Source organism: Bos indicus x Bos taurus, chromosome 5, assembly GCF_003369695.1.
Source record: "Bos indicus x Bos taurus breed Angus x Brahman F1 hybrid chromosome 5, Bos_hybrid_MaternalHap_v2.0, whole genome shotgun sequence".
Lineage (NCBI taxonomy): Eukaryota > Metazoa > Chordata > Mammalia > Artiodactyla > Bovidae > Bos > Bos indicus x Bos taurus.
This window is the reverse complement of record NC_040080.1, coordinates 111,642,291-111,668,902: the sequence shown is the minus strand read 5'-3', so window position 1 is coordinate 111,668,902 and position 26,612 is coordinate 111,642,291. Positions and strand designations below refer to the sequence as shown.

At 35.8% G+C, this 26,612-nt stretch overlaps 1 protein-coding gene across 2 annotated transcripts in view; it reads left to right on the top strand.

The window, feature by feature from the left end:
* SYT1 (synaptotagmin 1) overlaps positions 1-26,612 on the top strand; it is a 606,041-nt gene that overhangs the window by 93,543 nt on the left and 485,886 nt on the right. For both annotated transcript variants that reach the window (XM_027543295.1, XM_027543294.1), the window contains exon 2: positions 25,781-25,885. The gene's annotated coding sequence lies outside the window, so the exon portion shown is untranslated. The remainder of the gene's footprint in view (positions 1-25,780; positions 25,886-26,612) is intronic.

Below are 26,612 nucleotides of genomic sequence, written 5' to 3'. Positions count from 1 at the left end.
TTAAAGAGAATTGAGGTATTATATTGAGAAGTTAGGCAAATTGTATAATCCACCAGAAGCAATGTCTCAAAGAATTTAGGCATCCAGCAAGCACAAATTTTGATGAAATTTGAAAATTCATACCACAGTATGAAGTTAAAAAAAATCCAAATAGGCATTGCCAGAAGAAAAAAAAGTTTTTTAAAAAAAATATTTCATTAAAAATTCAAGAAAATGAGAAAGTAAGGAATGGAGAGCAAGAGAAAGAAGTAGGGAATATGAAGGAGGAAGCAGAAAGAGTGAAGACAATGTATCTGATTTTTCATTAGGTCTAGCCTGGTTTGCTTTGGGTACCTAGCCTGGGATTATTTTTACCTATTCAATTTTCAAAAACAATCCTTAGTGATATTTCAATGCCCAGTAATATTTTAGTTTTATTTGGAGTCAGTGCTATGCAGGAGGATTATTCATATTTATATGGCAAGCAAAGACATTTAATATAAGTCTTGGACTACTTAGGGAATCAGTGTGAGATTTCCTCTAGCTGCTTCATTTGTAGCCTTAGAGAAATAATGCATTAATCTGCAATTAGATCATGTCATCTTTCAGGGTGTTTAGCTAAGGTGAAACGTGTAATTAGACATTTTAAATTGTGTGTCACCTCCACCCACAGGGTTGACACATATTGTTTTCTCTTTGGTGCAGTTCTGTGTAAGGATTCGCTCAGTGTATCCAGAAGTCACCTTGACCATGAAAACAAGACTCCTGCAAATCACGGCTTCAGAATTAAATCTAACAGTAACTTAGATTATTTGTGCAATGCAAGTTGAATGAACATGCATTTGATAAATGAATTTTTTATTTTGCTTATTTATTAACATTACTTTTATATTTGAGGATAACTAAATATTATCAAAATGACTAGTAGATAATGATTAAAAGAATCTCACATGTATTCTCTTCATCTTTTGTTATGGTAAGTATAGACATGGAAAAGATGCTTTAAAAGAGAGAGAGAAAAAAAAGAAAAAAAAAGAGAGAGAGAATATATGTAAATATCTTCTTAATATTGAATTCAGTCAGTTTGATATGTATACAATAATTACCCTAGAGCATTTTTTCAGTAATGGCATGTTTGTTATTATAAATAACTTTAGATATGTATTTTTTTCATTTGGGATTTTATAAAATATTAGCAAGTGAGGGAAAATAAAATATACAACCCATCTCTATGTGTATAATAATGAATGCTTAATGTTAAAAACCTATTTGCTAAAATGCACTTAAATGAATGCAGTATGGCCTGCGTTATATTTATCTAATCTTTTATTGCAATGTAATCATGAATTTAAATCCTAATTTTAGGCATGGTATCCTGAGTACTATGTGAAAAGAAAGTAATGATGGAATTTTTATTTTAGCGTTAAAAACAGTTTTCAAGGGACCTAATTAAAATCTTTATCTGCACCTTGAAGATGGGAAAGCTGTGTGAATGCAGGCACTGAATTCATATGCCTTTTGAGATTTTCTTTTCAATTGTATAATTTCACATTTCTAGTTTTTAAAAACCCTTTCTCCTATAAAAAAGGTAGTATTTCTTGTTATCTTTAAATACTGCTTCAACATAAAATGACAGTTAAATAGTTTCTAAAGTATTTTCAAATACTTTGAGGGAAAAGCACACTTTTCCAAGTGTTGAACAATAATTTAGGAGTGCCAATAATTTTAGGAGTTGCCTAGATGCTCTACAACATATCATATTAAAGTAGTGTCTGAATGATTAGCATGATCAAAATTCACAAGAGGAGAAAAGTGTTGCTTATTTAACTTTCCAAGCCCAGCATCCCAGTTTTGTCAGTATATCTTGAGTGAGGTAGCACTGTTTGGTCCTCAGGGAGAAATAAATGCTTATTGGTTATGTATGTGTTTATTTGTATCATTAGTAGTCTGGTGTCAATGAACTACACCTTTATAATGACCAGGAAGAAAACAATCTTCCTTCAACCATATCTTAAAAAGTTTTATGGGACCATGCATTCTATTTTCCGCCCAGACATTATGTGTGTGTGTGTGTGTGTGTGTGTGTGTGTGCGTGTGTGTATAGATAAAGAATGCAGTGGAGCAGGGAGGAGAAACACTGAAATACGTCTTTTTGTTCCATGGTTATCTAGCAGATCAATCGCATTTTCTTGTGTCTTTCAAAATTTAAAGATCAAATGTATATTAAGATTAATATTTTTCTTTGGCTAAAAAATCAGTGAATTGATCAGTGTAGAACAGGGTGGCATGACAAAGTATTTCAGAATGGAAACTCATAAATATGAGAAATTTTGATAAAGTGAAGTTGCTTTAACTGTTTGAACTTAGGTTTTATTTTTCCTGAGTGAGAATATGGTGTGGGAGGAAGTACCTGGTTAACTGTGAAGCACTAACATTGTTAGAGTGACTGGTTTTGTTTGTATGTCTGGGTATGATTAATAAATGTGAAATAACTTTATGAGAAATAGCTGGAACAACTTAACACAAGCATTAATGTAAAGTGCACAGAGATTCTGGAGGCATACCGCTTGGGTTGGAATCCTGGGTCCTCCACCTGTTTTCTTCTGTGACAGGCTATTTGTTTAATCTACCTGGACCTCAGTTTCCTTATCTGTAAAATGGAGGTAATAGCATTTACATTATTAAATTGCCTTGAGGATGAAGTAAGTTAATATTCTATTCCCTCCTTTTCTCAGCAAGGAAAATTTACATTTTTTTGTTTTTAAAGGATGTATCCTCAATACTTGAAACAATGGTGGCAATGATTTAAAATTGAAAATACTCATTAGAAATGGGAGGAAAAAAGTGTTTCCTAGCAAAATTAATCATTGGCAAGGACATTTATGTTTAGGCTTCGTGTTTTATTAGAAGTTTATTCCAAGATGACTCTTTTATTGAGATTTGACCTCCTATATAGTTGATAAATTATTCAGTAAAGAATAATTCTAGAACTCTAAAGATACAGATTATCATTGGAATAAAAATTTGCCTGTTATGGTGAGTTCCCTTTGGACTTTCATGGATAAAATACTGTCTTAGCATCACAGTTTACTAAGAACATTGCAGGGATTTTTGTTTGTCATGTCTCTTAATGACAGACACTTTAAAAGATTTTGTTGTTCGGGACATAAAGTCCATTATGGTAAAAGGATAACCACTTCTTGAGTAATTTTTTTTTGCTAAGTTGTAATTACCAGTTTAAGTAAGCTTGATAGCCAGCCTTGATGACCACTGATTACACAACATTTGATATAATTGCTCTAGTATTAATAGTAAATCTATTTTGTACTGTGTAACCTCTTATACTTCTTTAATCAAACTGTCCTTGCTCTGTGGATGTTACTTGCCTGCAGGGCAGCAGATTTCTCTTCATAGCTTCTCCTCATATTAGCAGGCTTCCCTTGTGGCTCAACTGGTAAAGAATCCGCCTGCAATGCAGAAGACCTGGGTTCCATCCCTGGGTTGGGAAGATCATCTGGAGAAGAGATAAACTACCCACTCCAGTATTCTGGCCTGGAGAATGCCATGGACTGTATAGTCCATGGCATCCCAAAGAGCCCAACACGAATGAGCGACTTTTCACTTTGGTACCTAGCACAGTGCCAGGCACAGAACAGGCTCTAAGTGAATGGTGGTTAGATGAACAAATCATAATGAATGAAAAAGTGTTAGTCCATTTAAATGTATTTCTACTTTACTGTGCTTAATCTTCAGGCCTAATAAAATTGCTATTAAGACATGCATTAAAGACAAAGTGGTGGGAATCCTAGGAATCAAGGTACTATCAAAGAGTTGTATAGTAATAGACAACACTCATCACTTAACATGGCTCAGATTTATGGAATTTGGCAACTAGTGTGGAGAGCTGTGTATTAGCAACATTGGCCCACAAGTGGTTAATATGACTGTTGAAGCAGTTACTATATTCAAGCACTGAGGTTAATACTTATAAAAGTCTAGGAGGTTGATTTTATTAATTGTATTTTGCATCTAAATGGACTCAGAAAAGTTAAGTCATTTGTTTATGGTTAACAGCCAGTAGGTGGGTAGAGACCAGAATTTGATCCTGTGTTTTTTGACATGAAAAGTCTATATTCTTTGCTTTTCTTTGGAAGTCAAAATACTCTGAGCTTGCCCAAACACACTACATTTTTCCTTTGACTCAATTAAGTCCTATATACATTGAATAAAATAATAAAACACTGAAAATCTTAATCTTGTAAGGTAGTTTCAAAAAATCCTTCCCAAATAATTATGAAAATCTCACAAAATGTGGTAAAGAAGTAACCATTATACCATACTATTTGGTTAGGAAATCATTTAAAATTTTAAAGTCAATTTAGTCAACCTGCATTTATATTTACATTCTAGCATTCCGACAATTTTCAAACATCAATAGAAACAATTTAGCAATTTCATTTCCCTCAATTTCCCCTTATCCCCTAAATCCTTACATAGTTTCATTTGAGATCATAGCCTCTTCTAATTCTGTTCAAGGTGTAATTTTTAAGGAAAAGAAAAGCCATTTTTGAGAGTACTTCTCATCTTTCCTTGTGAGAAAGTTAAAGTTTTATCTCCCTTCTCCAAGTACCCTTTAATAAATGGATTATGCTTCTATGGCCCAGATAGTTCCAAACTATAACAAGAACATTGCATGTAAGAGCTGTTGCTTAGAAACCCAGAAATCAATAGATACTTCAAATTTCTCTATTTAAATTAGTTTCCAGATATAGCAGAAGTTTGTTGATCACTTTCTGGCTATGTTTTTGTTTGGTTTTGGTTTGTATTTTTTGTTTGTTTCTTCATTCCGGTGTTGGAATTCGTACCTCGCCCCTACCAGGCAAATTCAGGCACTTAACAAACGTCATTCAAAATAACATATATTATTCTTTCTAGTGATTGCGTTTTATTACTAGCAGCTATAATCTAAGTAAAGGAAAGTGCCCTATGCTTTGATATCATTTTGCTAGTGTGAAAACATTTAAAATCCATTTAATATCATTTGAGAAGAACGTTTATAGGACAAAGAGTCTGTTGTATATAATATGAAATTATTTTATATGAAAATATTCTTATAATATGTTAATTTTAAATTTAGTCTCTCACTTTTCAGCAAATTATTCAATTTGTTTCACAAACTGACATAAAACTATATATATTAACTAGTATAAACTCTATTGTGTGGAGCTTAAATAGTGTTCCAAAACACTGAATCAACTGGAAGAAAGATTTTCTTGTTAAATATATGTTATGGATGTATTTGCAATAAAATTGCATAGAACTACAAATACAACATTTTAAGATGTGTGCTTAGAATTATGAAAATTATAATCCTATTTAAGAGTAATTATAACCAAAAAGCTTCCTCACATAAAAATACTGATTGTAATATGCTTCAAACATCCTTTAATCCTTCTGTACCCATCTGTTAGTACAAACAGGTTGCTTATGCTACCCTAAAATGTAAATGAGAGTGTATTCCATTAGACTTTTCCATATGAACACAAAAGAGAGCTTAATATATGCAGTAACTCTGATGGATGAATTCTTACAAGAGGCCCATAAAAAAGAAACAATCAATAAGGTTCTAGTTCTTATCACAGAACAACAGGTGTCAGAGCTTCTTAAGAAAATGTGCACCCATCACGGAATACTGCTGAGTTCTACCCTATTGGAAACGAATAAAACCACAGTCACGATGCCAGCTCCATAAGCTATAGAGGAACTCAGTGGAAAAGTGAGATACCAGTTTGAAATGCTTTTGAGAACTTTGGAACTGTAAGTGCATTTGCCTGTTATGCTGCGAGCAGGGAGGCCACATGAAGCGTTCCCATTTCTGAAGAAAGCAGTTCTAATGAGTCTGAACTACAGGATTCAAGAAACAAAGAAAAGCTACTGGTGATTTTGAAAAACCATATAAAGCTCAAGTTGGAAAGAACTGTTTTCCAGAGGTTTTTTTTTAACATTTTTTAAATAAAAATGGCACATAATTTCAGAGTAATTTATATAATTTTTGACCCTTATGTATACTGTATGGCCTAACATCTTAGTAAAGAAACAACAAAAAAGGCAACTTTACTACTCATGCTTTGTTGGGAGTTTTGCATGTCATGGAAGAAAGTAAAAGAAGGTAAAAGAGAACATTTATGTTTATGTTTATGTTTTTACCCTGTTTGACTCCACTCATTGAGAGTTCTCTCTAACCATTAGCATTTCCAGATTTTCTCTTAACAAGCATTTTAAGTAATGGCATAAATTTTAGGAATCCTCACCTTTTCTGCTCTAATTTAAATATATAGAGAAACTGGCAATACAGTGATCTGCTCATTTCTTGAGTGAATAGGTAACTATATGTAACTGGAAAATAGAAACACCTTTCTGACTCAGTTTTTCTCACCTAGTTCTTCATCTCAAAGAAGTTCCTTTAGCAACTAATGGAATCCCTTGATAAAGCAGGTGTGAGGGACAGATGTCTTAATGTACTCCCTGCCTGGGACAGCACAATCTGTTGAAAAAAAAAAAAAAAAAAAAACCAGCAAGTAAAGATGCTGGAGCAAAGCAGTACATTAGTGTCACATTAAGGGAGGTTCATGGAATGTTCTAGGGGACACAAAAATGATTTCTGCGTACATCGGGGTGGGGGTAAGGATGGCTTCTGACAGATGTGAATAGGAGTGAAGATCATTTTTGAAGAATTTCAACAGAAAATGTTAAGGTAGCTAAAAATTTTAAAGGGAATGCCATGGTTTTATCTGTAGAACTAAAAACATCAGCTTATACTTGAACTGCAAAACTTGCTTTTAGTTTATGGTCTGTGCCTATATCCTGGCAAAGGAACAGACAGTGGAGAAGAGAGCTCTATAAAACTAACTGAACTCTGTTTTTAATAGCCCAGAATGGATCTGTAATCCATTAATTATATAGTTTTCCTTAAAGAAACTTATCTTTTCATTCTACCTCTCCGAAGTGTGTATTTCTATACTCAAAGGTCCATTTTGTGCTCTATTTAGTTCTTGTTTTGTTATCTTAAGTTTGCTATTTCAAGCTTTAAGCAGTTGTTACTCTCTTAAATTCTAGTGATTCAACATTTTTATGAGCAGTTCATGTTGACCCAGTTGACTGCCTTCATATCTTTCGTTGAAGTGATTATATCCCCTTTGTCTTCCTAAGTGGTGTTATTATCTTTGCAACCCTGTCTCCTGTAGCAGTCTGCTTGTTCTCTGAATCACAAGCAGTATGTCATATAAGAGAAATGAGAAAGTGGTTGTAGGCATTACTTGACTGATGAGCAGTTCTCACACATTACTAATGGCAACTTGAGAACTACTTAGACAAAAGGACACTTAACACCAGATAAAATGATCGTCCTTCCAGAAGATGGAAGCTGTAGAATTGAACTGGAGTAACTGTTGACTACTGCATCCCTTTTTTTCTGCTTGATGTTTCATCTTTTGGTAAGTGAACATAATCATTTACTACATACCTGATGCTGTACTTTAGCAAATTCATAGTAAAACCTTTTGACTCGTAAGTTAGTCAGATCTAATCAGAGGCCAAATGTGATATTGTAGTGTTTTTTTAATGTCACATAATCTATGATAAGAGCTTCCCTGGGTGGCTCAGTGGTAAAGAATTCACTTCCAAGGCAAGAGACGCAGGTTTGATTCCTGGGTCAAGAAGATCCCCTGGAGAAAGAAATGACAACCACTCCAGTATTCTTGCCTGGGAAATCCCATGGACAGAGGAGCCTGGAGTGTTACAGTTCATGGGGTCACAGGAGAGTCAGGCACAATTTAGCCACTAAACTATGACAAAAGCAATCTACTATAACAGAAGTGTTTTGAGATAAAAAGGTTGTGTTTGGGATTCTTTTATAGGATTTTTCTCCTTTTTTGTTGGCTTTATTATTATTATTATTATTTTTGGCCAGTATTTAAAGCATTTTATTTTTTTAAATATAAATTTATTTATTTTAATTGGAGGCTGATTACTTTAAAATATACTGCTGCTAAGTCACTTCAGTCGTGTCCGACTCTGTGCCACCCCAGAGATAGCAGCCTACCCGGCTCCGCCGTCCCCGGGACTCTCCAGGCAAGAACACTGGGGTGGGTTGCCATGTCCTTCTCCAATGCATGAAAGCGAAAAGTGAAAGTAAAGTCACTCAGTTGTGTCCGACTCCTATCAACCCCATGGACCGCAGCCCACCAGGCTCCTCCATCCATGGGATTTTCCAGGCAAGAGTACTGGAGTGGGGTGCCATCGCCTTCTCCGAATTTATCCTAGGTAGCCTATAAATGATCAATATAAACTGAATCACATTATTAAAAAATTAGCTCAAAATTTATAACTTATTATAAACTTTATAATATTATAAATATATTTATAAATATTATAAATATATATAATATTACATAGTATTATATCAACCAAGCATGTCAGCTTTGTAAGGTGATGGGAAAATGGCATCTGTGAATCTGTTCAGGGCAAGGAAGCAGGGAGTTGGCCTGCTGTGTTCTCAGCCCTCATCTATACAGGATTTTCTGAAAACAAGCTGTCATTCAAGCTTTTTAAGAGAATTGGTTTATAGGAACAGTGAATTTATTGAATAAGTTTTGGGAATAAATAACTGTGTAACTTAACTCTTCTATTATTCTTTTCCTGAAATGTATTCACCACACCACAGCTGAAGTGGCATTTTGAAAATTCAGCTCTGATTAGGTTAGTGCCCCTCCTATCCCACTTAGAGCTCTTTGATGATTTTATAAACTTTAAGAAAAAAAATTCAGTGTCCTTGCTATGACCTATAAAGACCTCCGGGGTCTGGATCCTCCTTATCTTCCCAGTTTTATGGCTCCCCACTCACACTGTGCTTTCTGTGGACATTAGAAACTCTGCATATGCTGAGCCAACTCCCTGGAACCCTTTTCTCTGCAGACCTTGCTCCACTAAGTTTTAACTATAATTTTGATCTCAACACAGTGCCTGGCACATAATTGCTCCACAATATATGTAGCATGAATGAAAAAGTGAATGGTTAATGGGATGTTACAGAGCTTCTTCTCAGAAGCTCTCTAATAAAAGATAATTTGAAAATTTTTTCATTAGTTTTCCCTTTATGTAATTTTATGTTAGAATAAAGTTCAAACTCAATTTAAAGATTCCCTTCTTTGGATTCACATTCATGTATCTGAATTTTTGAAACATTTCTTATTGTGTTAGTAGAGAAAAAAGTCCTTTATCTGCAACTATGTTCTTTTCCGATTTAGAGTTAATACAATAATAAAAGGAGAAGGAGTAATATATTCTCTCTCTAAAGTTTTGGAAGATTTTGAGGTAAAGACAAAGTTCACCAAAAAATGGAATGATTGACTTCATGTATTAAATCTGTATTGAATGGTAACAACTGTATTAGTGAATATGCTCTATGTGATATTAAAACTGCTTTACAATTTGTGATCTAAGGAAGATATTGTGAAAGTGTAGCCAGACAGAGATAATAAGGTAAAAAACAAAAATCTTAAGAGGAGAAAAAAAGATACATGGAAACCTCGCAATATTACTCTCTAATTGCCCAAGTCCCCTGTCATAGCAGCTTTGGTTGGTTAAGATGAGGAACTGTGAGTACAATTACTTTGAAAGAAAAAGTGTTTGGACTGCAGAAGCTGATGAATTTTCTTCCATTCCTAGGGTAGAAAAAATAAGTATATAACTTCGGAGCTTTATTCTCTATGTAACAATTTTGTTGAGACCAAATGAGTGTGAAGAATTTAGAATCCTGTACAATTCTAAAATGTTGATATGAGTAATAATACTTTTCTATTAACTAGTAGAATACCAATAAATTCTGATATGTTATGGAGAAAATTGACCTATTTTATGTGCACTAAATAAAAGAGAAGTGAGACCCAATTAGAGATGAGAAAATATTCCTAATCTTACTTCTCAACTATAAAACATTGTTCATAATTTTAAATCTCTCAAGATTTCATTATTCATTTTTATTTCTCTCTGTTAAGTTTCACATATCTTGAAAAAGAATGTTTGTTGTCTGAATTACTTCTTGAAAAATAGAAATTAAGTATTGTATGACTATTTTAAGCTCCCTGGTTTGTTTTTTATTCCTTACTTTTGCAAGCTAGAGAGGATAATTAGAGTGTAGATTTTTAAAGAGAAAATGCTTGGGTGTAAATGTCAACTTCTTTTTGTCAATCTAAATTACTGGTTAGAGGTCAGTCTACCTTACTGGTTAGATGTGCAAATTACTTAGTTTTTGTGTGCCTGAGTTTTTCATATTCCATCATATGGTTGTGATAATTAAGTATCGGTAAAATTCTTTGGAATATAATCTGGCTCATAATAAGGGTTCTATTAGAGTCATTGTTGTTGCCATTGTTATTACTGATTGAGCAGATAGCATGAGCAGGGAGACGTACCCCTGAGTAAAGGAAACAGAACCTGACCTCTGCTGTACTGGGGAGTGTAGTCTCTAATCTTCTCTCTTGGCTTCCTACTAGATTTCTGTGTCTGGTTGACCTGGTATTTCAAATACAAGATATTTCAATCCAAAATGAGTACATGCTTTCCCCTCAAGCCTACCTCTAGTCCCCATAACACTTAACATCTTTAAAAGGGTTATCCGGTAAACTGAACGTTACTTCAGTTACGTTTTATAGGAAACAACTTCCTGAGCGCCCTCATGGGTGGGACACGGGTCAGCCAGCTGGCAGGAATCCCACAGCGTGAGTCCTGGACCTGACAGCTGAACTGAGGCTGCTCGTCAGGCACCTTTTGTAAGAGTCGTTGCCAAATAGACCATGTTTTCTGGAACCCAGTAGAACATCCAAACATATTCTTTAATAAGTGAATGTAATGAAACCTAGTTAATTAATCAGAGTTAGCATTTTGACTGTATCTTTTTTATGTTCTGTTAGAAGACAGGAAGTGAGAAGGGGGCCCATCCTTTCTGAATAAGAAGTATTTAAAAACCTTAATCATTCATTGGTCATTTCTCCTCATTCTATCTTCATAACTCTAAGGCTGGTACCATTATCATGGCTTAAAAGAGAAGACTCAAGAATTTGAATAATTCTCTTAAGATTCCTGAGCTGGCGTATGTTAAAATCATAGTTTAATCCCAAGCCTGTCTGATTCTAAGGACCTGCAATCTTTCTAATGCACCATTTTGCCTATTTATTTTACCTACCAATCTAGAGTAGTTTCATCTTACACCACATTTTTAGCTTTTCACAGCATATATGTCAAACATTCTGTCATATCACTAGCTTCAGATAAGTCAGAGTAAAAGTACTGACAAGGTAAGTCATATGTTTATTTACAGAACCTTAGACAGAATTCAGAGGTATGGTTCAAAAATTGAAGTATATGAATTAATCCCATATTATATATTTTGGATAGCATATTGAAGAAAGTACTTACTACTCCTATGTTATTTTTATACATATAAAACACTCAAAAAGTTAATATTCATAAAATCCTTGTTTTGCTAATAACTATTGTGAGAACTTTTAGTGAAATAATCATTGACTTCTGATTACATATGACTACTAAGTCAATATATGCTTCTACTCTCTTTAAATTTTCCAGTATATCTTTTAAACAATTCCTTGTTCAAAAATTAAATACCAAGGATGGTAAGATATTAGCTTATATTTGAGCATAAACTATGAGGGACAATGATGTAGTTTTATTTTCTGGTTTTAAAGTAGAGAAGAAGGGCATCTTGGCCAGCCTGTCACAGTGATGACATATTTTCTGAATTATTTTTTCTCACATATCTTATGCTCAATTCATCAAATATTTATTAGGTTCATACTGTGGTCAAAGGATCGCAATGTGCTCAGTCGTGTCTAACTTTGCGGCCCCACAGACTGTAGCCCCACCAGGCTTCTCTGTCCATGGAATTTTCCAGGCAAGAATATTGGAATGGGTTGCCATTTCCAACTCCAGGAGATCTTCCCAATCCAGGGATGGAAGCTGTGTCTCCTGCATCTCCTGCTTTGACAGGTGGGTTCTTTACCACTGGTGCCACCAGGGAAGCCCAAAGAGTCACTGTGGAGGGTATAAGAGAGGTTAGAATATAATTTTTCCCCTTGAGGAATTCATAACCTGATGGTAAAAGCAGACTTGTATGCAATCAACTGAGGTATTTAGAAGAAAAAAGTATGTCTTTTAATAGCAACACAAAGTACTCTAATATTGTAAAAAGAGCAAGGTTAGAGGTCAGGGCACTATGGAGCTTGGAATGAAGTGGCAGGATATTAAAGAGAAGACATCAGTTATGAAGCTAAAGCATATATAGGCAGTAACATGATAAGAGGTGGATTAGTTGGTGGCCTGAAAGAATAGAAGGGAAAGAATATCAGGGACATTTCAGGGAAAGAATCAATAATCTGTGACATTTAATCAGATATGGGACTGGAAGTTAAGTTGAGTCAAAGATGAATTTCAGTTTTCTTATCAGATACTAAGCCAGGGAACACAAAATAAGAAAAAAGATATAAGGGAAATTGCATTGTTTCATTTGAGGTTTGTGGGTTTAATGTACCAGTAGGATATATATAAGTAGCTAGCCATCTAGAGGAAATTTGGGTCTAGAATATAGTGAGGAGGAAGCAGAAAAAGAAGCTACAATAAAACTCAAAACCACAGAAACCAAAAAGTATGGGCATTGACACAGCACCACAGTTTCAAATAGTAGAATGCTGCTTAGACCACTGAAGACTGAGAATTAGGTGTTCGGTTTGACATCCATGAGATGCATGATGGCTTTGATATAATGAATGAGGAAGCCAGATTCCTGAACTGAATAGATACATGGAATTAAATGCAGAAAAGTTCACTATGACTTTTTCACTTGGACTTCCCTGGTGGCTCAGACGATAAAGCGTTTGCCTACAACGCAGGAGACCCTGGTTCAATCCTTGGGTGGGGAAGGTCTTCTGGAGAAGGAAATGGCAAACCACTCCAGTACTCTTTCCTGGAAAACCCCATGAATGAACCTGGTAGGCTACCGTTCATGGGGTCACAAAGAGTCAGACACAACTGAGCGACTTTGCTTCACTATGAAAATGATGAAGAGAAAAGTGAGTAAAGGCTAAAAGGATAGTTGATGTGGAATTAATATTTTGGCTTAGTGTGAAGAAAAATGAACTTGTTTATAAACTGGTCAAAAACAAAAATAACAGAAGGAAAGAACAAAGATTCTTAACCCAAGGTCAAAAGAGTAGGAGTCTATTTAGAGCTTCAGGTTGACTTTGAACTCTTAAAAGCATGAACAATATATTGTGTGAATTTTTATGTGAAGAGTTATGAGATTCTCCTAAGGATCTATAGTTCTTACTTCTACCTCCCCCCAAATAAATTTTGGAATCTCTGAAATATACAGCAGGAACATTTTACGGCCATACCCAAGGAAACAGCGTCAAATTAATTCAAGAGGATTTATATGCTATGCCATTTCATTGCAGATTTCATCTGTGAATCTCTAAGTGTTCCATGTATTTGGAAAAGAATATCTTATATCATTTCTTAATTTACTCTGAATTCAGAAAAGTAAATAGATCGAAAAGAATCTTCACTGTACCTAAGAGATAACTGAGTACTTGCCCAATCTGTGTCAGGCATAGAGCACAACAGACTCAATTAGACAGGACATCTAACCTAGATTAAGGAAGCCATGCCAATGGGATTGAGTAATATTTTAGCAGACAAAATATCTAAGCTGAAACACGAAGAACCAGTTCATTCAAGAAATATTTATTGAGTGCTCATATAGGCCAGATACTCTCCACATGCTGGTACTGTGGGCATGAATAAGACAGAAATGTCTGCCTTCATGTGTGGTAGCAAGAGGGAGACAAAATAAACAAGTGGACAAATAAACCAAAGTCTATCATATCAGGTCTTGAACTTATAAAGAACGTACACAGGGGGAGTGGGTACAGTGGCAATGGAAGACTTCCTGACACTTGATCAAGGACTAGAATGAACTGAGGAACTGAGCCATGCAAATATCTAGGGAAGGTCATTAGTGGCAGAAGAGCAACAGCAACGGCCCTAGGTAGGAACATGGTCTGTTGAGCTGGAGAAGACAGAGATGAGGAAGGGAGGTGAGGCCAGCCAAGGCTTATGGGCCGTGGTCAAAAACTGGAATAGGAATACATCACGTGAATATTGGAGGAAGTGTCTTGACCTATTCCAGAACTTTGATTTGACCGTGATGTGAAAACTGCTGAAAGGGAAGAAATGAGGTGGGAGATGGCTATAATAGTATAGTATTATCATTTTCATGAGATAGAACTAGACAAATGATATACTACCACCAGCCTTCAACAATACACTAGAAACCTAAGGTTTGCAGACCAGTGACATCACCAGATAACTGTATTATCCAGGATTTCTACAAAGAGAGACAGATTGTTTCTCTCTTTGTCCAAGACACTATCTTGAGTATAGTGCTTTAGATTGAGATAGATGTATTCTAATGTAGTAGGTTTAGATGATTTTGTACATTGTCTTAATTTGCAATGCTTAAAGTTCTAAGAGTTTCCAAAGTAAACATATTTCACTGATTTGTATGTGCATATTTTAAAAAATAAGAAAATAATTAAAGTGCCTTGAATTTTTTGGTTAAAGCCCTAAAATTTCATCTGTTTATTACAAATAATAGTTCAGTCATTAATTAGACTTGGTTTAAAATTTATAAAATTTTGTAAATTATTTTATTTTATATCTGATTTAAGAAACTGATAAATTCTGGGCTTTTCAGTGGTAAAGAATCCACCTGCCAACCAGGAGATGTGGGCTCAGGTCCTGGGTTGGAAAGATCCCCTGGAGAACGAAATGTCAACCCACTCCAATATTCTTGCCTGGGAAATCTCATGAACAGAGGAGCCTGGTGGGCTACAGTCAATGGGGTCACAGAGATGGACACAAGTGACTAAGCAGCAGCAGCAAAAGTTTATTTAACTGTTCAAAGTTGATACCATTTTTGTCTACTTATATTATTTTTTATTGCCTAAATAATCATAGAAACATTCATCATTTTTAAAAAAGGATAGATAATTTATGAAGTTTAGGTTCAAACCTTCGTGATTCCTATTACATGAACAAGCTATTTCAAGAGAGGCTTTCTTATCCAATTACATTGTACTTTCTTAAGTATAGGTTTTCTCATATATGGATTCTTCTGACAGTTGACAGTGTTATCCAAAAATCTGGGACTGAGTACTGTGCTCAAAATAAACGTATTCTATAAATTACACCATATTTTTTTTTTTACAATTTACTCCATTTGTTTATTTATAGACTCTTATCAAAGTAGAAAGCCTCCTTTGTAAATTATAAAAGTTTTTATTGTGACTCAATTATAACCTGGTTCATTTAGTTCTTGTTTACATGAAAATTTTGAACATGTTTACTGGAAAATAATACAGAACCTTCATTATTGTAGTTAATTTTTCATGATTTTTGTTGCCTTTTAATGAATGTTTGCATCTTTTACAATTTCTTAAATTTTAAATAGATTTTCTAAAATGTTTACTATGTATATATTTGTTCATGTCTTAAGTTTTTTACTTGGAGCTCCAACATTTGCACTGATATAGAATTTAGCTAATACAATAGTAACAGAGTATTAATTGAATTTTTCAAGAACCTAGGCAACATGAACACAGAGAGCTGATCTGCCTTACTTGCCCCTGTAAATTCAGACCTACAGAAGTGTCTAGCACAAAGTAGGTGCTCTATAAATATATTGATATAAAGGAGAGAAGAAAGAAGAGATTGACAACAAGAGAAAAAGAAAAAATGAATTAATAAGACAGTTCTTGCCCTGAAGAGACTTAGAGGCCAGATAAAGAAATACATTATATGCATAAAAAACTGATTAGCAATCAATAGAGTGACATGCATTCCATTATACCATAATTGTATGTTCTTTTAGAATTCAAGAATGGGAACCTATAGGCTGTAGTGTTTTTAAATTTGAAATTGTGTTAACTTCTTGTTAAAAAGGGTAATAATGGCAGTAATGGTAACATTCAGTTCAGTTCAGTCACTCAGTCGTGTCCGACTCTTTGAGACCCCGTGAATCGCAGCACGCCAGGCCTCCCTGTTCATCACTGACTCCCAGAGTTCACCCAAACTCATGTCCATCAATTCGGTGATGCCATCCAGCCATCTCATCCTATGTCATCCCTTTCTCCTCCTGCCCCCAATCCCTCCCAGCATCAGAGTCTTTTCCAATGAGTCAACTCTTTGCATGAGGTGCCCAAAGTACTGGAGTTTCAGCTTTAGCATCACTCCTTCCAAAGAACACCCAGGACTGATCTCCTTTAGGATGGACTGATTGGATCTCCTTGCAGTCCAAGGGACTCTCAAGAGTCTTCTCCAACAACACAGTTCAAAAGCATCAATTCTTCAGTGCTCAGCTTTCTTCACAGTCCATTTCTCACATCCATACGTGACCACTGGAAAACCATAGCCTTGACTAAATGGACCTTTGTTGGCAAAGTAATGTCTCTGCTTTTCAATAAGCTATCTAGGTTGGTCATAACTTTCCTTCCAAGGAATAAGCGTCTTTTAATTTCATGGCTACAGTCACCATCTGCAGTGGTTTTGGAGCCCCAAAAATAAAGTCTGATCTGACATTGTTTCCACTGTTTCCCCATCTATTTGCCATGAAGTGATGGGACCAGATGCCATGATCTTTGTTTTCTGAATGTTGAGCTTTAAGCCAACTTTTTCACTCTCCTCTTTCCGTTTCATCAAGAAGCTTTTTAGTTCCTCTTCACTTTCTGCCATAAGGGTGGTGTCATCTGCATCAACCCAACAAGACTTATTAAGTGCTAACATTTCAAGTGAATTAAATTATCCAGCCCTCACAATAGCAATACTGGAGAATTGTTATTTATTACACATGTTTTTCTTTTAGATAAAGGAATTGAGAATTATAACTAGAAAGTTCTAAAATTAGAACCCAATGTCAACCAAAAAATAAGACTGTGAGAGTTCAATTCAGCCCTTTACTGTAAATATAACTCAAAAAAACCTTTTTTCATACAGGATTTGTTTTTTTATTTCAATTTTATCATTTTTCCTTAAATTGGATTTATAGTAAAATAGTGAAATTGTAAGTCTCTCAGTCGTGTCAGACTCTTTGGGACCCCCATGGACTATACAGTCCATGGAATTCTCCAGGCCAGAATACTGGAGTGGGTAGCCTTTCCCTTCTCCAGGGGATCTTCCCAACCCAGGGATCAAACCCAGGTCTCCCACATTGCAGGCGGATTCCTTACCAGCTGAGCCACAAGGGAAGCACAAGAACACTGGAGTAGGTAGCCTATTGCTTTCTCCAGGGGATCTTCCCAACCCAGGAATTGAACTGGGGTCTCCTGCATTGCAGGTGGATTCTTAAAGTATCAGGGTAGCCCCAAAATGTGCCTGTCAGATGTGAGATACATAAAATAGTTATAAATAATTGTAACAATATAAATATTATTTCAGACTATTTAAAAGTTCAAACGTGTTTAATAGCACACACTTTTATTATGCTTCTTTGAATATTTTATTGAAAGAGTACCCTTTTGAAACAGGCAACTAAAGAACATCTAAGAACATATTGGTGTTGTGCTGAGTCTAACATTTTGTCTCTAGATTTGTAACCTTGCCTATGAATTCTCTCTTTCTTATTCTTTCTCATTCTCTTTCCCTGCTCTACTCATACATGGAAGAAAGTCTGCTAGAACTTGAGCTGTGCAGAATAAAATGTTAATTTCTTGGCTTATTCAACCTAAGAATGATGGTAATATGCTTAAAGTTATTGTGATAAATTGAGGCTGTGACTGAATCAATGCCATAAAATTAATTACATGTCTTTAGTGGGCTGGAAGAAGCACAAGCTGGAATCAAGATTGCTGGGAGAAATATCAATAACCTCAGATATGCAGATGACACCACCTTTATGGCAGAAAGTGAAGAGTAATTAAAAAGCCTCTTGATGAAACGGAAAGAGGAGAGTGAAAAAGTTGTCTTAAAGCTCAACATTCAGAAAACAAAGATCATGGCATCTGGTCCCATCACCTCATGGGAAATAGATGGGGAAACAGTGGAAACAGTGTCAGACTTTATTTTTGGGGGCTCCAAAATCACTGCAGATGGTGATTGCAGCCATGAAATTAAAAGACTCTTGCTCCTTGGCAGGAAAGTTATGACCAGGCTAGACGGCATATTAAAAAGCAGAGACATTACTTTGCCAACAAAGGTCCATCTAGTCAAGGCTATAGTTTTTCCAGTGGTCATGTATGGATGTGAGAGTTGGACTTTGAAGAAAGCTGAGCGCTGAAGAATTGACGCTTTTGAACTATGGTGTTGGAGAAGACTCTTGAGAGTCGCTTGGACTGCAAGAAGATCCAACCAGTCCATCCTAAAGAAGATCAGTCCTGGGTGTTCTTTGGAAGGAGTGATGCTAAAGCTGAAACTCCAGTACTTTGGCCACCTCATGCGAAGAGTTGACTCATTGGAAAAGACTCTGATGCTGGGAGGGATTGGGAGCAGGAGGAGAAGGGGATGACAGAGGATGAGATGGCTGGATGGCATCACTGACTGGATGGACATGAGTTTGGGTGAACTCTGGGAGTTGGTGATGGACAGGGAGGCCTGGCGTGCTGCAATTCATGGGGTCACAAAGAGTCGGACACAACTGAGCAACTGAACTGAACTGAACTGAGTCTCATATAATACATTTATTATATATATATAAAATAAATATATATGCTCTCTATATAAATCTGTTCTCCCAGTATCTTTTACAAAATGGTACTTCAGGTCAGAGTTCACCCAAATTACCACAGTAGTCGAGTGTTGCTGGTGTTGTTAGTTTGTTGTCTAGTAATTAGTATACCACTAACCATGGCCAACAATAGTTCATGGCATAAAAGTATAGATGATGTGGACTATGGTAGTTTTAGCAAATCTCTAGACTAGATTCTTTCCCTAACCAAATTTATCTTATGAAGAGGTCCAAATCTCTTTTGAATAATTTAAAATCAAACTTGAAAATACATTTACAAAAGAAAAAAAGAAACATTCATTTGCAAAAGGAAAAAAGAAATATATTTATTTGTCCTCACTAACAAAGGAGTAGAGAAACTGAAGACAATCAATTGAACAAAAACAGGTAGTTAAAATTCACAGTGTAGTCTATGATGAAATTTTCAAAAGAAAAAGATGAAAGCAGATGCATTGTTTTGTGGATTAAATCAAACAAGAGGGCCAGCGCTTTCAAACTCCATTATTCTGATCAACTTACACAGAAATATTATATAAAATTCTTTTTAGCTTTTATCCTATATTGATCAACATGGTAAAGAAATTCTCCCTTGGCTTTTTTTTTTTTTTTTTGCTTCTAAAAAAATCCAAATAAATTTTAATTCTAATAATAAAGAAAAAACTTGTTTTTCTAAGTATTTTATGCTACGTTAACATTCTATACTTAGAAGAAAATTGCTATGTTGGTTTGACTTGGACTATGTTTTATAGCAAGGAAATATGTCGATAATGAAAAAGGCACTTTTATTCACTGGACTGAGAATCAAAAGACACAAGTTACAGCTTCTACTAAGCGACCAATAGGCCATGAGAACTTGGGCAGGTGAATCTCTATTTCTAAACATTTTATCAACATTTTATCACTGACTCCTTTAGAGAATCTGGTGAAAATGCACAAATACATAAATACCTATAATTTTATGTAATATTTTAGGGGTTTGCAGTCCAACAGGTAACGAAATCAAGGGCTAGATAATTCCTTAAGTCCTTTTGAATTCTATGTTTTTAATATAATTCGCAAACATTTTGTCTTGTTATTTCTTTAACAGGGAAAAAATTTGGTGCAGTTAAGAGCCTACCTCTCCCTTCTCCCTTCTCCCCTATGTTTTGCCTTTGCACGTCGCAAACAAGATTTTTCCATGTAATTATCTTGCAGGGCATCTTGGCATAAGGACATTCAAATGTAATCATTCTTTACATTTTTGTGTCTTGGGTAATTCTGCTGTATATTGTCTATGATCTATTTATATACAAAGTAAAAAATCTGAAGTAATGCATCATAAACTAGTCATTTATATTTTCTTTACCTAGATTCACTGAGCCATTTAACTTACACTGACTGCTGTAACATTAATTTTCCATATTAAAGCAGTACTCAAATTAACCTTTTTAAATTACACTATAAAAAATCAGCATACATAAGTAAAAATTAAGGGGCTCATAACCAAACAACCTTAGGCAGTTTTTCTTGAAAAACTTTAGCTTAAGCACATTCCTTTAGATTATATAAGCTATTTAATATATTAAAACAGTTTGTATCTAACCTGGTGAAATTTATAGTACATGTGTTCCACAGAAGACAGTAATTGATAAATTAAACATCTCACTCTGTGGGAGATGTCTATTAAAATTCATAATTTATTAGATTTTTTGTCTATAAGCTTTTATGAATTCATCTGTATCATAAAAATATAACCTTTTAATATTATGTAATTTAAAGTAGATATATTTGTTAAATTCCTCTAAAGTGAAAGTGAAATTCTTCAGCCGTGTCCGACTCTTTGTGACCCCACGGACTATATAGTCCATGGAATTCTCCATGCCAGAATACTGGAATTGAACCCAGGTCTCCCGCACTGCAGGCAGATTCTTTAGCAGCTGAACCACAGGGAAGCCTAAGAACACTGGAGTGGGTGGGATCTTCCCAACCCAGGAATCGAACCGGGGTCTCCTGCAATGCAGGTGGATTCTTTTCCAACTGAGCTCTGAGGGAAGTCCCAATAAGTTCCCGTCAAATAAATAGCCCCAGAGAGTCTTTTATCTTTATTTATCTCTAAATTGATAATAACTAAAAGGATTTAGAATTTTGTGAAAATATCAAGAGAATTTGCTGAAAAATAATTGTGTCTAATCTTAAAATGATTGAACCAAATGTCTAAAAGAAGTGCATTAAGATAAAATGCATTTTGCTTTCAAGTTAACTTACTCATCCTTATCTTTTTTATTCATTTAATTTGCCAAATTGGTTTACTTATATGTTTCCCATAAGCTACAATTATACTCTTCTTTAAATTGAAATATAGTTGACTTACCATGTGGTGTTAGTTTCTTGTGTATAGCAAGGTGATTCAGTGTGTGTGTGTGTGTGTGTATGTGTGTGTATATATATATACACACACACATATATTAATATATTTTTTCATATTCTTTTCCATTATGGTTTATTACAGAATAATGAATATAGTTCCCTGTGCTATACAGTAGGACCTTGTTGTAATCTGTTTTATGTATAGTACTTTGTACCTGCTAATCCAAAACTCTTAATTTATCCCTTCTGCACCCTCTTTGGTAACTGTAAATTCATTTTCTGTGTCTGAGTCTATTTTTAGTTTTTAAATAAGTTCATTCATATCATATTTTATGGTTCATATATAAGAGATACCGCATAATATTTGTCTTTCTCTTTTTGTCTTCACTTAGCATAGTAATCTCTAGGTATCCATGTTGCTGCAAATGGTATAAGTTCCTTATTTTTACAACTGTATAGTAGTCCATTGTATATCCATATACCACGTCTGTATCCATTCATTTGCTGATGGACCTTTAGGTTGCTTCCTTGTTTTCCTGGCCATTATAAGTAGTGCTGCCATGAACACTGGGGTGCCGGCACCTTTTCACATTAGCGCTTTCTCCAGATATATGCCCAGTGTATTGCCACATCATATGGCAACTCTAGCTTTTTAAGGAACCTCCATATTGCTTTTTGTATTGGCTGCACCAGTTGATGTTCCTACCAGCCATGTAGGAGGAGCCCCTTTTCTACAAATCCTCTCCAGCATTTGTTATTTGTAGACTTTTTGATAATGGTCATGCTGACTGGCTTCGGAAGATACCTCATTGTAGTTTTGATTTGCATTTCTCTGATACTTAGCAAAGTTGAGTATCTTTTCATGTGTCTGCTGGCACATCTTTATGTTTTCTTGGGTATTCTGCCCAGCTTTCGATTGGATTGTTTGTTTGTTTTGTTACTGAATTGTACGAGCTGTTTTTATATTTATAAATACTGTTTTTAATGATGAATCACCAGGAGCAATGTTATTAGTCTAATAGACTCCACTTTACCATGCAAAGTTGACCTCACAAGAAAGTAACTTCGGGATAAAAATAATAGTAAATGATTGCTAGCACTGGGAGACAGTTTTGTAAATTATCTATTCATTTGTAGATTCAGCATGTATTTGTTGAGCTACTGCTAAATAGAGGGGTAGCCAAATTATATTCTAGGCAACAGTGAACCAAACTGAAAAAAAAAAAGAAACTATTTCTTACAGATTTTTGAAGAGGTGGTGGTGGTGAGAGGAAGAAACAGACAAGCATGTATGTAATGATAAGTACTAGGAAGAAAAATACATTAATCAGAAGTTAAGAGTGCAAATCTACCTAGACCTATTGAACATCAGCAAGTCAGAAAATTAATTTTTAAATCAATACAATAAATTTCACTCCTTAGAATAGGTAAAAGAAAAAACACTTTAATAGTAATAAATACCCCCAACTCAGTCTGCTATCCAAAGAGTAGCTAAAGGGGTTTGATGCCTCAGTGGCTTCCATGGCTCTTCACATCATGGGCAGAGGCTGCCCCACGCCTGCCTCCAGGCTTGACACCCTCCGTGCCTCGCCATACTCACTACATTACAACCGCACTGACCTTTTCTATCGTCCTTGTTTCTCAAACACATGAAGCTCCGCTCTGCATCACAACTTGAGCTTGTATTATTCTGCCTGGAATCTACCCCTTGACTCCACCCTACCTGCAAATCCAGCTAATTCCTGAATGCCATTTCTGCAAGGACACCAATTCTGGGTGAATCCCCCCTCCTCTCACTCTCCTAGCATCTTTACCTTTTTGAAATGTATTACATTTAAAGTGTGTATCATACATACTCTGTGTGTATGTTTTTGTCATCTCTCTCTTTCATTAGCCTGCAAGCTCTGTGGGCTGAGGTGTGGCGGGCACCAGAGGAAGCTGTTTGTCTGCTTGCCAATGAGCACTCACTCTCTTGCACCCTGCCTGACATGAATAAGCGTTTAGAAAATTGCTTCTAAGAGAAAGAATTTCCATCAAAAGTGTCTTAGGTTTACAACACATGGTTTTATGTAACACATTGTAAAGTAGGTTCTGATGGGAGTTGGTAATATCCTTTTAAACTATGTGACTGAGCTAAATGATTCTAGTTGAATCTTTTGTTTTTAAATCTGTGTTACACACTGTTCCTGCCCCAGACGCTGCTGGAAGTCTACCACTTGCTTGTAGGCTCATAGGCCCAAAGACAGATGTTTTTTAATCTTTGCTATTTGGCTTCCAAAATGGGTATATATTACTAACTCATGTATTCTCACCAACATTTAGAAAGTGACTCCAGGGACTGTGCTCTGAGAAATCAGATACTTTCTGGGATTTGTAGCCATGGGAGAGAGATTTTTAATGCTTTCTGGTGAGAAAAGCCATTTGGAATCATTGTTGGAAAGAAGATGCAATTGTGAAAAGCTACAGTTGGGTAAACTAATAAATCATTGCAGAGAGCAATATAGATCTGGACTCTATTATTCCATCCCCTCACCCCACGTGACGGACACCCTCATCAATGTGCATAAACACACAGAAGTGTTTTCTATATTTTTCCAAATGAGATCTTAGAATTATCCTTGAGGATGGGAAGAGTCATTTATCAATGCCTACCATACCCTAAATCTCCACTGTGGCACTTAACCTATTTGTCATAATAGTTTATATTCTCATCTGTCTCTCCAGTTCTTTCAGAGGCAAGAAAGTATCTTGTCCCATTTTTTTTTTTTATCACAAGACCTCCCTGGCCAACAAAAACAAATTGTCCACAGTAGCCTTTCAATTAATATTTGTTAAATATAATGGGAACAGCCTGAGCTGAAGTCAGCCTTCCCTTGTCTGTCTCAGCCAGGCAAAATGGAGCTCAGAAGCCACTCAAGGAATTATGTTCTCTTATGCATCTTCTTTTCCTTGAAACCAACAACTAAGGTTTTCACAAACCCAGGAAACCCCCAAAAGATTTTCCAACATGGATGTAAGACAGAACGATTCTGGCCCATCAGTTGGCAAAGAGGACTCCTTAATAACGGCAGAGGAACTATAAAATGCTATTCAGAATATAAGGAAAGCTGTAGGGGATTGTGCATTCATTTAACTTGTAGTAGGAAATGTGAATCCTCAAATAACAGTGTTTCCATGTTAGCTTTCTCCAGAGAACTGAAACTCTAACCGTAAAGAGAGCAGAATGGTCTGATAAGTATCAGAGCCACTGGAATCAGCAGAACCTCCATTCTTAATCGGAGCTACAAGATGCAGCTGATAACTTAAAGCCTCCCTGTGTGTGTCCACATTTGTGAATGAGCTCTGCTACTTATGAGATTTCATATTCTAAAATCATTATTTAAAAATCTCAAATATAAGATAGGTTGTTCTGTTTCTGAGAATATATAAATGCGATAAAAAGTGTATTAAAAAATAGAATAAAAAGAGAAGGAAAGAATAGGGGGAAAAAGGATTGAAAAGAAAGGAGGGAGGAGAAAAGGACAAAAGAAGCAGGGAAGGAAGGGAACTATGAAAATATTTGATAGACCTCCTCCACAACTCAAATGCTTTTGTATGTGCAGTGTTTCAGTGTCCTTCCTAAGGTAAATAGCCATGCCTTTCCTTTTTATTAGCACGGTTGCAGCTGCTGTTGCTTACAAAGAGATTCACAAATCAAAATAGACTCAGTTAGCTTTTCAATAATTCTAAAAGGTGGGGGAACACTGCCAGAGAAGAATGGCACTCCAGTATCCTAACAAGGAGTCTTGTTAGCAAAACAAAGTGTGAATTGCTTAGAGATAATTCCCCGCAGGAGGTAATTCCTTTGGGTGCCTTCTGTGGCAGCACATGCTATTTCTCCTCTCCGGAGCAATGCTATGGAACAGGCTATGTTGGAAGAAATAGGGGGAAAGTTGCTTTCTTTTCTTTTTTTTTTTTAATTGGAGTACAGTTGCTTTACAAGATTGTGTTAGTTTCTGTGTACACATGTGAATCAGCTATCTGTATACATATATCCCTTCGCTCTTGATCCCCCCTCCCACCCACCAGCCCACCCCTCTAGGTAATCAGAGAGCGCCAAGTAAGCCACCCATGCTATACGGCAGCTGCTCGCTAGCTCTGTGTTTTACGTATGGTAGTGTGTATATATATATGTCAGTGCTACTCTCTCCATTTGTCTCACCCTCTTCTTTTCCCCGTGTCCACAAGGCTCTAGTGTTTTTAAATTTGAAGTCATGTTAACGTGATATTAAAATGAACAATCATGTCAGTAATAGTACTCTCTACATCTGCATCTCTCTCCCTGCCCTGGAAATAGGAACACTCTTTGACATAAATCGCAGCAAGATTCTTTTTGACCCACCTTCTTGAAACATTTCTTCTTCTAGATTTTTCTTTATGTCTGCATGATGCATACTTCATGGTTCTTAGCCTGGAGCACCTAATGCAACCGGGAATTAAGGAAGCTAGAGCTGGATGTGTATAATGAATGGGTTGCCTCTGCAAAAGTCTATATACACAGTAGCGAAGGTGAGTACAGAGTTGCAGGCCAGCATTTTTATGAATGTTTTAATTCTTTCTCTCAAGGAAAACCAGGAAAACGAGAACTAGCAAGAGCTTGACAAACACCTGCCTTCAGATTGGAAGACCAGTCACCTGTCATTCCTGGACTCTGCACTGCAGCTGTCTAAGGTACATGGAAAAAGAAACTGTGGTATCTTTTGTTGATGATCTTGTGATATGTGGAAGAAAAATGCATTTGTATGGAAAATTATAGGACTGCATCTCTTATTTCAAGTGAATATTTTTTGGCAGTAAAGGAAATCGTATCGTTCATATCTTTTGAAATTACTACTGGGTATTAATGTCCTTGACATGCTGGTTTAGTTGATGGGGCCCTGGCCACCTCTATGACATTGTTGCCTTCTCCCATTCTCATTCTGTACTTTATCAGATCCAAAGTTGTCATGGTTCATTATCTGTAGATGATCTTGAGCAGCCTTGCATTCTGAAAGAATATGCCATAGCATCTGCCTCTGTGCTTCTGTGCCCTGCTATTCAGATGAGATTTTAGCAACAGTCTTGGGTAAGGGAAGGGGGTGGAGGCAGAATTTGTCTCAGGCTGATGTTTCTTTGTGCTACACTATGTCTTACTCTTTCTTGTAAGCCAAATTCAACAATGAAGAACATATATCATATTGTGATATTACATATGTTAGTGTTCGTAATTGCAGTTGTAAAGTATCTGCTTGAATGTCCTAACTAATGAATTCCATCAAATTCAATTATCATTCTTAGATTCTTCATTAACCAATCAAATTGCTTCTTTGGTCTGTCATGTCGAACACCCTTTCACTAGTCATAAACAAGATTCTCTGAAGTAAATTGGGGGTGATTAAATTATCTCACTTATTATTAC